The sequence below is a fragment of the Bufo bufo genome, chromosome 5, assembly GCF_905171765.1.
Source record: "Bufo bufo chromosome 5, aBufBuf1.1, whole genome shotgun sequence".
NCBI lineage: Eukaryota > Metazoa > Chordata > Amphibia > Anura > Bufonidae > Bufo > Bufo bufo.
Window position 1 is genome coordinate 14,028,112 of NC_053393.1, and position 14,641 is coordinate 14,042,752.

Genomic DNA, 14,641 nt, shown 5'->3' on the forward strand with positions numbered 1-14,641 from the left:
GCCATCTACACTGCACGGACCTCACATTTTCAGCTCCACTGCCATCTACACTGCACGGTCCTCACATTGTCACCTCCTCTGTCATCTACACTGCACGGTCCTCACATTGTCAGCTCCACTGTCATCTACACTGTACGGTCCTCACATTGTCAGCTCCACTGTCATCTACACTGCACGGTCCTCACATTGTCAGCTCCACTGTCATCTACACTGCAAAGTCCTCACATTGTCAGCTCCACTGTCATCTACACTGCACGGTCCTCACATTGTCAGCTCTACTGTCATCTACCCTGCGCGGTCCTCACGTTGTCAGCTCCACTGTCATCTACACTGCACGGTCCTCACATTGTCAGCTCCACTGTCATCTACACTGCACGGTCCTCACATTGTCACCTCCACTGTCATCTACACTGCGCGGTCCTCACATTGTCAGCTCCAATGTCATCTACACTGCGCGGTCCTCACATTGTCAGCTCCACTGTCATCTACACTGCTCGGTCCTCACATTGTCACCTCCTCTGTCATCTACACTGCTCGGTCCTCACATTGTCACCTCCTCTGTCATCTACACTGCACGGTCCTCACATTGTCACCTCCACTGTCATCTACACTGCTCGGTCCTCACATTGTCACCTCCTCTGTCATCTACACTGCACGGTCCTCACATTGTCACCTCCACTGTCATCTACACTGCTCGGTCCTCACATTGTCACCTCCACTGTCATCTACACTGCACGGTCCTCACATTGTCCCCTCCACTGTCATCTACACTGCACGGTCCTCACATTGTCCCCTCCACTGTCATCTACACTGCACGGTCCTCACATTGTCACCTCCACTGTCATCTACACTGCACGGTCCTCACATTGTCACCTCCTCTGTCATCTACACTGCAAGGTCCTCACATTGTCACCTCCTCTGTCATCTACACTGCAAGGTCCTCACATTGTCACCTCCTCTGTCATCTACACTGCAAGGTCCTCACATTGTCACCTCCACTGTCATCTACACTGCTCGGTCCTCACATTGTCACCTCCACTGTCATCTACACTGCACGGTCCTCACATTGTCCCCTCCACTGTCATCTACACTGCACGGTCCTCACATTGTCCCCTCCACTGTCATCTACACTGCACGGTCCTCACATTGTCACCTCCACTGTCATCTACACTGCTCGGTCCTCACATTGTCAGCTCCACTGTCATCTACACTGCACGGTCCTCACATTGTCACCTCCTCTGTCATCTACACTGCAAGGTCCTCACATTGTCACCTCCTCTGTCATCTACTCTGCACGGTCGTCACATTGTCACCTCCACTGTCATCTACACTGCACGGTCCTCACATTGTCACCTCCACTGTCATCTACACTGCACGGTCCTCACATTGTCACCTCCACTGTCATCTACACTGCACGGTCCCCAGATTGTCACCTCCACTGTCATCTACACTGCTCGGTCCTCACATTGTCACCTCCACTGTCATCTACACTGCACAGTCCCCAGATTGTCCCCTCCACTGTCATCTACACTGCACAGTCCCCAGATTGTCCCCTCCACTGTCATCTACACTGCGCGGTCCCCAGATTGTCACCTCCACTGTAAAGAAGAGGACCGGCACTCGCAAATGGAATTTTCACTGCTGTGGTTTATTCAGTCACTCTTAAAGACATAGTGACGCGTTTCAGCACATGGTCTGATGAAAGCACTTTCTATGTGCTGAAACGCGTCACTATGTCTTTAAGAGTGACTGAATAAACCACAGCAGTGAAAATTCCATTTGCGAGTGCCGGTCCTCTTCTTTACATTGTTTGCTGGGACGCCGACCTTTTGACACGTGCACCGCAGCCATCACAAGGCAGTGCCGACCCTTATCTTCAATATGTCACCTCCACTGTCACCTCCACTGCACGGTCCTCACATTGTCACCTCCACTGTCATCTACACTGCACAGTCTCCAGATTGTCCCCTCCACTGTTATCTACACTGCACAGTCCCCAGATTGTCACCTCCACTGTCACCTCCACTGCACGGTCCTCACATTGTCACCTCCACTGTCACCTCCACTGCGCGGTCCTCACATTGTCACCTCCACTGCACGGTCCTCACACTGTCACCTCCACTGCACGGTCCTCACACTGTCACCTCCACTGCGCGGTCCTCACACTGTCACCTCCACTGCGCGGTCCCCAGATTGTCACCTCCACTGTCACCTCCACTGCGCGGTCCTCACATTGTCACCTCCACTGTCATCTACACTGCACAGTCCCCAGATTGTCCCCTCCACTGTCATCTACACTGCGCGGTCCCCAGATTGTCACCTCCACTGTCATCTACACTGCACGGTCCTCACATTGTCACCTCCACTGTCACCTCCACTGCACGGTCCTCACATTGTCAGCTCCACTGTCATCTACACTGCACGGTCCTCACATTGTCAGCTCCACTGTCATTTACACTGCACGGTCCTCACATTGTCACCTCCTCTGTCATCTACACTGCACGGTCCTCACATTGTCAGCTCCACTGTCATCTACACTGCATGGTCCTCACATTGTCAGCTCCACTGTCATCTACACTGCACGGTCCTCACATTGTCAGCTCCACTGTCATCTACACTGCACAGTGCTCACATTGTCAGCTCCACTGTCCTCTACACTGCACGGTCCTCACATTGTCAGCTCCACTGTCATCTACACTGCACAGTGCTCACATTGTCAGCTCCACTGTCCTCTACACTGCTCGGTCCTCACATTGTCAGCTCCACTGTCATCTACACTGCACGGTCCTCACATTGTCAGCTCCACTGTCATCTACACTGCACGGTCCTCACATTGTCAGCTCCACTGTCATCTACACTGCACGGTCCTCACATTGTCAGCTCCACTGTCACCTCCACTGTCATCTACACTGCGCGGTCCTCACACTGTCACCTCCACTGCGCGGTCCTCCGATTGTTTGCACTGTACGCAGTTTCGGTCGTGGGCTGTGACTGGTGATTTGTACAGATTCTCGTCATGACCTTTTTTGCCGCCTCTGATGCTTCCTATGATTTCTTTGCTCGTGCAGCAGCTGCCTGACACTATTCACTGCAGTTTGATTTCGTCCAATGTCCCTTTCAGTGCGGGGTGCCCCCGTTCTGTAGCTTTCGGGTGCTCGCCTCCGGCAGGGCCCGCAGCGTCCAGAACAGGAGCCGTGTGTTTGTCACGGACCGCGCTGAACATGTTTTTCTAACACATTAACAGCTGGAGATTTTGACACGTCTTGGACGACTCCTTCCAGAATGTTAGTCCGGCTCCCGATGACAGAGACCTTGTACGCCTTGTTTTGTCCTCCGCCCTGCGCACATTTCTCCTCGCCCGCTCTCAGGGACTCTTACTGTCTATTAATTATACTCCGAGTTCTCATACTTCGTCTTAAAGGGGAAGTCCAGCGTTGAAACCAGTCTTCTAACTATCCTTTCCTTATAGGGAGTCACGACCCGCAAATTCTGAGGGTGATTGGTCCGGTATGTACCCCGATTCGTTTGTGGGTTGGAGATCTCCTTTAGGCGTAAGGGGCGCTCTAGCCGCGAGCAACTCATTCTGTAACTCCACAATACTTGTAGAAATATCTCTGCTTGCTGTCAAGCCACGCGAATACAGTGTCAGGATAGGAGAGTGGTTTATGCTGCTGATGTGTTTGCCTCCCGAAGGATTGTCTGGACTGATACATTGTAACAAACGCTCAGTTGCCATAGAAAATAGAGAAAAATGCAATTCCCTAATTTTTTATGTCGTTTTATCAGACTGAGACATTCCTGAATCTATTCATTGAGTGCGGCCGGACCCTAATAATGCGGATTATAGCCGCCTGTCGTCACATAGTGGTGCCTGTGCTCCAGGGGGCGCCACTGACAGCTGAGGGTCTCTGACCGGTCTCAGGATATGGTTAGTTATTATATAATGAGACCTCCTGCATCTTGTTAATCTGCTGTTTTCAGTTCCTTTCAAGACATCTGCTTGCTGTCAGTGTATGGCAGTGGCATTATTATTGGTGCTAACATTCTACTCAGGGATTTGTTTCAGGGTCAGTATTACAGGGGAGCTTTTTGGGGTTCCACTGGGGTTTAGCACACAGGATTTTTCTGCACCGATCCATTGTAACGAGCCCATCAGCTGTGTTAGGAGGACAAGGTAAGGGCGTGTAAGCAGTGGATATTTCCATTCATTGACAGAAAGCGGAGACGTTTCCATTCTGCAGGGCTTGGCTGCGGATGATGAGGATGTAGTGCTTCTGGCGAGGTCACTCTGTCCTCGGACTAGATGGCGGTGACTCCTTGCTGCGCTGTGCCCATACTGAACATAGCATCTCTCTAGCACCAGAACAGCTGTGCCCCCTGACATGTGCCGTCGGCATGGCCCCCTCCTCGCTCCGCGTCTCATCTTATATTGCCGATAATAATATTGGGGGTGTGAAGTGTTTATTGAGGGAGGGTCACAGCATGTATGTCCTCACTAGGGGTCATATAAAGGGGGCTCCCACCTCTTCCACTATATCAGTGCAGTCACATTTACTATAGCTGGGTCAAGGCAGAGAAAGTGTGCAGATCTCATACTTTATAGAGTGCTGCTCCGGGGGCATCAGTTCAGTGAGATGCAGCTTATAATATACACAGACGTGAAAGAGGTCCACCGCAAAACTGAGAACGAGCGTGACGCCACATGATGTTATCCTTCTATATAAACAGTCAAGGCTAACACAGAGCGCCAAATCTGATATCCTTTACACAGTCATAGAATGAAGCCTCCACTAGAGGGAGCTCCCTACATACAGATTATACAGCCACCACTAGGGGGAGCTCACTACATAGAGATTATACAGCCACCACTAAAGGGAGCTCACTACATACAGATTATACAGCGGCCACTAGAGGGAGCTCACTACATACAGATTATACAGCCACCACTAGAGGGAGCTCACTGCATACAGATTATACAGTCACCACTAGAGGGAGCTCACTACATACAGATTATACAGCCACCACTAGGGGGAGCTCACTACATAGAGAATATACAGCCACCACTAGAGGGAGCTCACTACATACAGATTATACAGCCACCACTAAAGGGAGCTCACTACATACAGATTATACAGCGGCCACTAGAGGGAGCTCACTACATACAGATTATACAGCCACCACTAGAGGGAGCTCACTATATACATATTCTACAGCCACCACTAAAAGGAGCTCACTACATACAGATTATACAGCCTCCACTAGAGGGAGCTCACTACATACAGATTATACAGCCACCACTAGAGGGAGCTCACTACATACAGATTATACAGCCACCACTAGGGGGAGCTCACTACATAGAGAATATACAGCCACCACTAAAGGGAGCTCACTACATACAGATTATACAGCGGCCACTAGAGGGAGCTCACTACATACAGATTATACAGCCACCACTAGAGGGAGCTCACTATATACATATTCTACAGCCACCACTAAAAGGAGCTCACTACATACAGATTATACAGCCTCCACTAGAGGGAGCTCACTACATACAGATTATACAGCCACCACTAGAGGGAGCTCACTACATACAGATTATACAGCCTCCACTAGAGGGAGCTCACTACATACAGATTATACAGCCACCACTAGGGGGAGCTCACTACATAGAGAATATACAGCCACCACTAGAGGGAGCTCACTACATACAGTTTATACAGTCACCACTAGAGGGAGCTCACTACATAGAGAATATACAGCCACCACTAGAGGGAGCTCACTACATACAGATTATACAGCCACCACTAGGGGGAGCTCACTATATACAGATTATACAGCCACCACTAGGGGGAGCTCACTACATAGAGAATATACAGCCACCACTAGAGGGAGCTCACTACATACAGTTTATACAGTCACCACTAGAGGGAGCTCACTACATAGAGAATATACAGCCACCACTAGAGGGAGCTCACTACATACAGATTATACAGCCACCACTAGGGGGAGCTCACTATATACAGATTATACAGCCACCACTAGGGGGAGCTCACTACATAGAGAATATACAGCCACCACTAGAGAGAGCTCACTACATACAGATTATACAGCCACCACTAGAGAGAGCTCACTACATACAGATTATACAGCCACCACTAGAGGGAGCTCACTACATACAGATTATACAGCCACCACTAGAGGGAGCTCACTACATACAGATTATACAGCCACCACTAGGGGGAGCTCACTACATACAGATTATACAGCCACCACTAGGGGGAGCTCACTACATACAGATTATACAGCCACCACTAGAGGGAGCTCACTACATACAGATTATACAGCCACCACTAGGGAGAGGTCACTACCTACAGATTATACAGCCACCACTAGGGGGAGGTCACTACATACAGATTATACAATCACTCCTAGGGGGAGGTCACTACATACAGATTATACAATCGCTCCTAGAGGGAGCTCACTACATACAGATTATACAATCACTCCTAGAGAGAGCTCACTACATACAGATTATACAGCCACCACTAGGGGGAGCTCACTACATACAGATTATACAGCCACCACTAGGGGGAGCTCACTACATACAGATTATACAGCCACCACTAGAGGGAGCTCACTACATACAGATTATACAGTCACCACTAGAGGGAGCTCACTACAGACAGATTATACAGTCACCACTAGAGGGAGCTCACTACATACAGATTATACAGCCACCACTAGAGGGAGCTCACTACATACAGATTATACAATCACTCCTAGAGAGAGCTCACTACATACAGATTATACAGCCACCACTAGGGGGAGCTCACTACATACAGATTATACAGCCACCACTAGAGGGAGCTCACTACATACAGATTATACAGTCACCACTAGAGGGAGCTCACTGCATATAGATTATACAGTCACCACTAGAGGGAGCTCACTATATACAGATTATACAGCCACCACTAGAGGGAGCTCACTACATACAGATTATACAGCCACCACTAGAGGGAGCTCACTGCATACAGATTATACAGTCACCACTAGAGGGAGCTCACTGCATATAGATTATACAGTCACCACTAGAGGGAGCTCACTATATACAGATTATACAGCCACCACTAGAGGGAGCTCACTGCATACAGATTATACAGCCACCACTAGAGGGAGCTCCCTACATACAGATTATAAAGCCACCACTAGGGGAGCTCACTATATACAGATTATACAGCCGCCACTAGGGGGAGCTCACTCTATACAGATTATACAGCCGCCACTAGGGGGAGCTCACTATATATGGGTTTATACAGCTACCACTAGAAGGAGCTCACTACATTCAGATTATACAACCACCACTAGAGGGAGCTCACTACATGCAGATTATACAACCACCACTAGGGGCAGCTCACTATATACAGATTATACAACCACCACTAGGGGGAGCTCACTACAAATGGGTTTTCACAAGTTGTTTTCAACTCAATGAGAGCTGTAAAACAAATGTACACAGTGAACTCCCCCTAGTGGTGACTGCAGACAGCAGACTCTGTACTAGTTATACATACTTGCCAAAGTTTGAGAAGGCACATCAGGGCTAGAGTCCAAGGATGGGAACAAAAGAAGGGGCAGAATTTTCTTCCTTGTTACCCCACCCATGTATATAAAAAATTCCCACCAACCTATGACATTTAGATCTTAGGCGAGCGAGTTTTCTGCGCGGGTGCAATGCGTGACGTGAATGCTTAGCACCCGTACTGAATCCTGACCCATTCATTTCAATGGGTCTGTGTACAAGAGTGTTTTTTTTTTTTTTTTTTTAACGCATCAGTTCTGCTTTGCGTGAAAAACGCAGCATGTTCTATATTCTGCATTTTTCACGCAGCCCTGGTCCTATACAAGTGAATAGGGCTTCAGTGAAAAACGCATTGCATCCGGAAGCAAGTGCGGATGCGATGCGTTTTTCACTGATGGTTGCTAAGAGATGTTGTTTGTAAACCTTCAGTTTTTTAATCACGCGTGTGAAAAACGCATCAAAGCGCATTGCACCCGCCTGGAAAAAACTGAACCACTGAACGCAATCGAAGACAAAACTGACTGAACTTGCTTGTCACGCTCGTGTGAAAGAGGCCTTACTATCTACCTATGACACCGTGCAGCAGATCCCCAAATCATTACAGGCCACACACCAGACCCCATGAATGCGAACAGACCCCTAAACTAATACAGACCGGACCTCAGCCCAGGCAGTGATACTGATCCACCATGTATGCAGACCCTAAACCAGAACCTCACTTGTTTTCACTCCCTAGACCAGACCCCTGTTTACGGATCCAGGTCCTCTTCTGTTTACGGATCCAGGTCCTCTTCTGTTTACGGATCCAGGTCCTCTTCTGTTTACGGATCCAGGTCCTCTTCTGTTTACGGATCCAGGTCCTCTTCTGTTTACGGATCCAGGTCCTCTTCTGTTTACGGATCCAGGTTCTCTTCTGTTTACAGATCCAGGTCCTCTTCTGTTTACAGATCCAGGTCCTCTTCTGTTTACAGATCCAGGTCCTCTTCTGTTTACAGATCCAGGTCCTCTTCTGTTTACAGATCCAGGTCCTCTTCTGTTTACAGATCCAGGTCCTCTTCTGTTTACAGATCCAGGTCCTCTTCTGTTTACAGATCCAGGTCCTCTTCTGTTTACAGATCCAGGTCCTCTTCTGTTTACAGATCCAGGTCCTCTTCTGTTTACAGATCCAGGTCCTCTTCTGTTTACAGATCCAGGTCCTCTTCTGTTTACAGATCCAGGTCCTCTTCTGTTTACAGATCCAGGTCCTCTTCTGTTTACAGATCCAGGTCCTCTTCTGTTTACAGATCCAGGTCCTCTTCTGTTTACAGATCCAGGTCCTCTTCTGTTTACAGATCCAGGTCCTTTTCTGTTTACAGATCCAGGTCCTCTTCTGTTTACAGATCCAGGTCCTCTTCTGTTGTGTTTACAGATCCAGGTCCTCTTCTGTTGTGTTTACAGATCCAGGTCCTCTTCTGTTGTGTTTACAGATCCAGGTCCTCTTCTGTTGTGTTTATAGATCCAGGTCCTCTTGTGTTGTGTTTACGGACCCCGGCCCTCTTGTGTTGTGTTTACGGACCCCGGCCCTCTTCTCTGTTTACGGACCCCGGCCCTCTTCTCTGTTTACGGACCCCGGCCCTCTTGTGTTGTGTTTACGGACCCCGGCCCTCTTCTCTGTTTACGGACCCCGGCCCTCTTCTCTGTTTACGGACCCCGGCCCTCTTCTCTGTTTACGGACCCCGGCCCTCTTCTCTGTTTACGGACCCCGGCCCTCTTCTCTGTTTACGGACCCCAGACTTTATCTTGACCTCAGTCTGCAACAGGACAGGGAGCAGAGGGAAGTATGGGACCTGGGTGAGGTGAGTATTTGGGGTGCCCAGGGATTTGCCCGACATCATGGTAGAGTTGTCGAGTATCTGTTCTAATGCCTCCCAAAGTGCCTCCAGTCACTCATTTTGGTTAGTTTGAGGCTGGGATCGCCGCTCGGCCCTCCTCAGGTTACGGCTCCGCGTCCTTTCCCTTCACGCCTGACAAATCTCCGCTCCCCGCTCCCCATTACAGGAAATAGATGACAGTAGGATTCCATGATTTTTACAGCGTTTTTTTTTCAGTAATATTTTTGTTTTAAATAGATTTATAAGCGTCTCGGGAGCCGTTCTCCCAAATTTATGAAGATAATTTTCGCTCTGTGGATAAGGTTAAATTTACACCTGCTATTTCCATATTAATTTGCGGGGCTAAGTGGATGTAATTTTCCTGCGCTCTGCTATCTGGTGGACGCGGCCTTTCCTAATGCAATTTCCCCCTCCGTAAATCAGCGCCATCGCCAGTCACGATCAAGTGAAATTAACTTAAATTCATTTACTTAATAAGAGTTCCAGATCATTGTGAACGAGCTGAAGATTTATGGCCGCCCCTTCCGCCTCCGCGCTCATGGCCGAGGCCTATAGAGTAATGGCAGCTACGTGCTTCCTCGCCTCTCCTGATATCCACAAGGCTTGTCACCCAGCTTTTCCAGGCTCCTCACCCGTTTATCCATGAACAGAATTCCAAAATGATAGTAAGGACTGACACTTTAAAAGATGTGCCTCTGCTTGTCATTGTAGCTTTATGGTGCCATTCGGGGTCCGCGGGAAGCTGGCTGGAGCCGTCACGTGCCTGTATACCACTGAGGCCAGCGATTGGCTTCAGTGGTCAGTTGCGGCACATCATGGCTGCAGCCAGGATGACACAGAGGAGAGGATCGGAGCCTGAATGAACCAACTTCTTTTATTATTTTTACCTCCATTTTACATATTTTATTTAACCTCTGACAACCCCTTTAAATCATGTTAATACTCTAGTCACATCTAAAGCGGCACACACAGTTCTATTCAATTCAGTGTAATACTCCGGGTGCATCCAAGGCTGCAGTTGTGCTGTTCACTTTGTATTACCTCAGTGGCATGGAAAACTGCACTCTAAGTTCTGAACTTCAGTCATGTTTGATGCTCCAGTCACATCCGAAGCTGCAGTTCAACAATGTCAGATGGAAAACTGCACTCTCAATAATTCCACCGTTCAGTCCTGTTTTATGCTTGTCACATCTAAAGTTTCACTCACAATTCTGTTTAATCATGTATAGCACTCCAGTCACATCCAGAGCTGCAATCGTCCTCTTCAGCTATGTGTCCCATGAAATCGTATTCCTTATTTTGCTGTTTGGCATCCACCAGTCACGTCTAAAGCTGCATTCACAATTCTGTTTAATCGTAGCACTCCAGTCACATCCAGAGCTGCAGTTGTGCTGTTCAGCTATATGTTAACTAGCAAAAGCAGTGAATGGATCCCGGCACCAGGAGCAGCTTCATGTGGCGCCATTTGTGAGGTTACCCTGGTGGAAGGTTCCATCCCGTCACAGGGGTGTGCTCTGTCCTTGTCATGGCGGCCGGCCTCGTTACCGCGTGCCCACGCTTGTCCCTGTCAGCAGTTCTGGTAAAAGCTGTGAAACCCTCACCGTCGTCACCCAAACGGTGCAAGATGAGATATATCGGCTCTGACCCACTTCACACCCTGCCTCCCATCCCCCGCCCAAGACCACTGCCCGGTCCTCCGCTGGGCGCGGGCACATCCCCGCATCGGGCTGGGTTCCATTACTCACACTTCACCACGTTGGAGATCAGGCTCTGGAGCCGGGCACGCTGGCAGAATACGATCAGGGTCCAACGTATTAAATCACGCTGAATGTACGACACGGGAAGGGATCCATATCCTCCTCACACCTCATAAACACACATGACCTGATGAGGGTTATCCCTCCGGTGATGTAACACACATGATGAAGAGCATTGTATATCTATAGCCAACGACATAAAGGGCGACTCCGTACACACGGGTACAGGTATCTGGTGACAATGGCGTCTGCCGGGGGAGATATATTAGCTGACAAGTGAATGGTCAGGAGCCAAGCAACAAGGGTCAAACTGTGGCGTCTGGATCACTGGGTCAGAACTTCTCTAGAACGGATAGTCTTGTGCGGCACTTACCTGGAAAGAGGACAGCCTAGTCTGAGGAATCACGATACATCATGTGGACGGCCGGGAGGGTGTACATCACTTACCTGGGGAGGACATGGCACCGGGTGCACTATGGGAAGAAGGCAGCCAGGTCTGAGGAATCATGTTACATCATGTGGATGGCCGGGAGGGTGTACATCACTTACCTGAGGAAGAGATGGCACCGGGTGCACTATGGGAAGAAGGCAGCCTAGTCTGAGGAATCATGTTACATCATGTGGACGGCCGGGAGGGTGTACATCACTTACCTGAGGAAGAGATGGCACCGGGTGCACTATGGGAAGAAGGCAGCCTAGTCTGAGGAATCATGTTACATCATGTGGACGGCCGGGTGCGTGTGCGTCATTTACCTGAGGAAGAGATGGCACCGGGTGCACTATGGGAAGAAGGCAGCCAGGTCTGAGGAATCACGTTACATCATGTGGACGGCCGGGAGGGTGTACATCACTTACCTGAGGAAGAGATGGCACCGGGTGCACTATGGGAAGAAGACAGCCTAGTCTGAGGAATCATGTTACATCATGTGGACGGCCGGGTGCGTGTGCGTCACTTACCTGAGGAAGAGATGGCACCGGGTGCACTATGGGAAGAAGGCAGCCAGGTCTGAGGAATCACGTTACATCATGTGGATGGCCGTGTGGGTGTACTAAGGTCTTGTCTGTGGTTAGTGCGAGGGTCGTGGTCCTGTCTGTGGCTAGTGCCAGGGTCGCGGTCCTGCCTGTGGCTAGTGCGAGGGTCGCGGTCCTGTCTGTGGTTAGTGCGAGGGTCGCGGTCCTGTCTGTGGTTAGTGCGAGGGTCGTGGTCCTGTCTGTGGTTAGTGCGAGGGTCGTGGTCCTGTCTGTGGTTAGTGCGAGGGTCGCGGTCCTGTCTGTGGTTAGTGTGAGGGTTGTGGTCCTGTCTGTGGTTAGTGCGAGGGTTGTGGTCCTGTCTGTGGTTAGTGCGAGGGTCGTGGTCCTGTCTGTGGTTAGTGCGAGGGTCGTGGTCCTGTCTTTGGTTAGTATGAGGGTCGCGGTCCTGTCTGTGGTTAGTACGAGGGTCTGAGGGCCTGTCTGTGGTTAGTATGAGGGTCGCGGTTAGTGCGAGGGTTAGTGCGAGGGTCGCGGTCCTGTCTGTGGTTAGTGCGAGGGTCGCGGTCCTGTCTGTGGTTAGTGCGAGGGTCGCGGTCCTGTCTGTGGTTAGTGCGAGGGTTGTGGTCCTGTCTGTGGTTAGTGCGAGGGTCGCGGTCCTGTCTGTGGTTAGTGCGAGGGTCGCGGTCCTGTCTGTGGTTAGTGCGAGGGTCGCGGTTCTGTCTGTGGTTAGTGCGAGGGTTGTGGTCCTGTCTGTGGTTAGTGCGAGGGTTGTGGTCCTGTCTGTGGTTAGTGCGAGGGTCGTGGTCCTGTCTGTGGTTAGTGCGAGGGTCGTGGTCCTGTCTTTGGTTAGTATGAGGGTCGCGGTCCTGTCTGTGGTTAGTACGAGGGTCTGAGGGCCATGTCGACGGCCGGGAGGGTGTACATCACTTACCTGAGGAAGAGATGGCACCGGGTGCACTATGGGAAGAAGACAGCCTAGTCTGAGGAATCATGTTACATCATGTGGACGGCTGGGTGCGTGTGCGTCACTTACCTGAGGAAGAGATGGCACCGGGTGCACTATGGGAAGAAGGCAGCCAGGTCTGAGGAATCACGTTACATCATGTGGATGGCCGTGTGGGTGTACTAAGGTCTTGTCTGTGGTTAGTGCGAGGGTCGTGGTCCTGTCTGTGGTTAGTGCCAGGGTCGCGGTCCTGTCTGTGGCTAGTGCGAGGGTCGCGGTCCTGTCTGTGGTTAGTACGAGGGTCGCGGTCCTGTCTGTGGTTAGTGCGAGGGTCGCGGTCCTGTCTGTGGTTAGTGCGAGGGTCGCGGTCCTGTCTGTGGTTAGTGCGAGGGTCGTGGTCCTGTCTGTGGTTAGTGCGAGGGCCGCGGTCCTGTCTGTGGTTAGTGCGAGGGCCGCGGTCCTGTCTGTGGTTAGTGCGAGGGTCGCGGTCCTGTCTGTGGTTAGTGCGAGGGTCGCGGTCCTGTCTGTGGTTAGTGCGAGGGTCGCGGTCCTGTCTGTGGTTAGTGCGAGGATCGCGGTCCTGTCTGTGGTTAGTGCGAGGATCGCGGTCCTGTCTGTGGTTAGTGCGAGGGTCGCGGTCCTGTCTGTGGTTAGTGCGAGGGTCGCGGTCCTGTCTGTGGTTAGTGCGAGGGTCGCGGTCCTGTCTGTGGTTAGTGCGAGGGTCGCGGTCCTGTCTGTCGTTAGTGCGAGGGTCGCGGTCCTGTCTGTCGTTAGTGCGAGGGTCGCGGTCCTGTCTGTGGTTAGTGCGAGGGTCGCGGTCCTGTCTGTGGTTAGTGCGAGGGTCGCGGTCCTGTCTGTGGTTAGTGCGAGGGTCGCGGTCCTGTCTGTGGTTAGTGCGAGGGTCGCGGTCCTGTCTGTGGTTAGTGCGAGGGTCGCGGTCCTGTCCGGTGGTGGCTAAACCTTTAGTCTCCCATAAAGCGTCGACTTTTCTGTAACGTTCTCGCTTTTTCAAAGTCCGCTGCTGACATGAAATCGTTCTGCGTCCCCTCCCCCCTTCCTCAGAGCCGGGTGGGGGGGGTAACTTGCAGTCTAATAATCCCGGCCGGATGGGAACGTTTAAGCCGCGCTGGAGAAGATGACATCTCATTAAAGCTGAATGGTGAGGATCTGTGACATCCGCAGCGCTCTCTGTGCGCTCTAATCCGTGTAATGAGGATCCCGAGCCGCTCATTGTCTCACACAAGACCTGACATGAGTCCTCGCTAATCTGTCCTCTGTGAGCGTCAGCTTCTGGGGTTCCACACAATGCTCCCTGGCTGTATTGGGGGGGGGGGAGAAGAAAAAGGAAATGTGATAATCTCTCCGAGACTGTCAGCCTCTTCTTCGGCCTGTCACTGGTGACACGAGACGGCCGCCCTCGCTGCCACTGAGTCTTCAAAATTTCCTTCAAGTCACTAAATACTGTGAAATTACTGCTGGGTGCCGGATTATCAGAATGTCCTCATAGCTCTGTTGT

At 50.8% G+C, this 14,641-nt stretch overlaps 1 protein-coding gene across 3 annotated transcripts in view; it reads left to right on the forward strand.

The window, feature by feature from the left end:
- ZC3H3 (zinc finger CCCH-type containing 3) overlaps nucleotides 1-14,641 on the forward strand; it is a 108,485-nt gene that overhangs the window by 32,468 nt on the left and 61,376 nt on the right. The window lies entirely within an intron of this gene.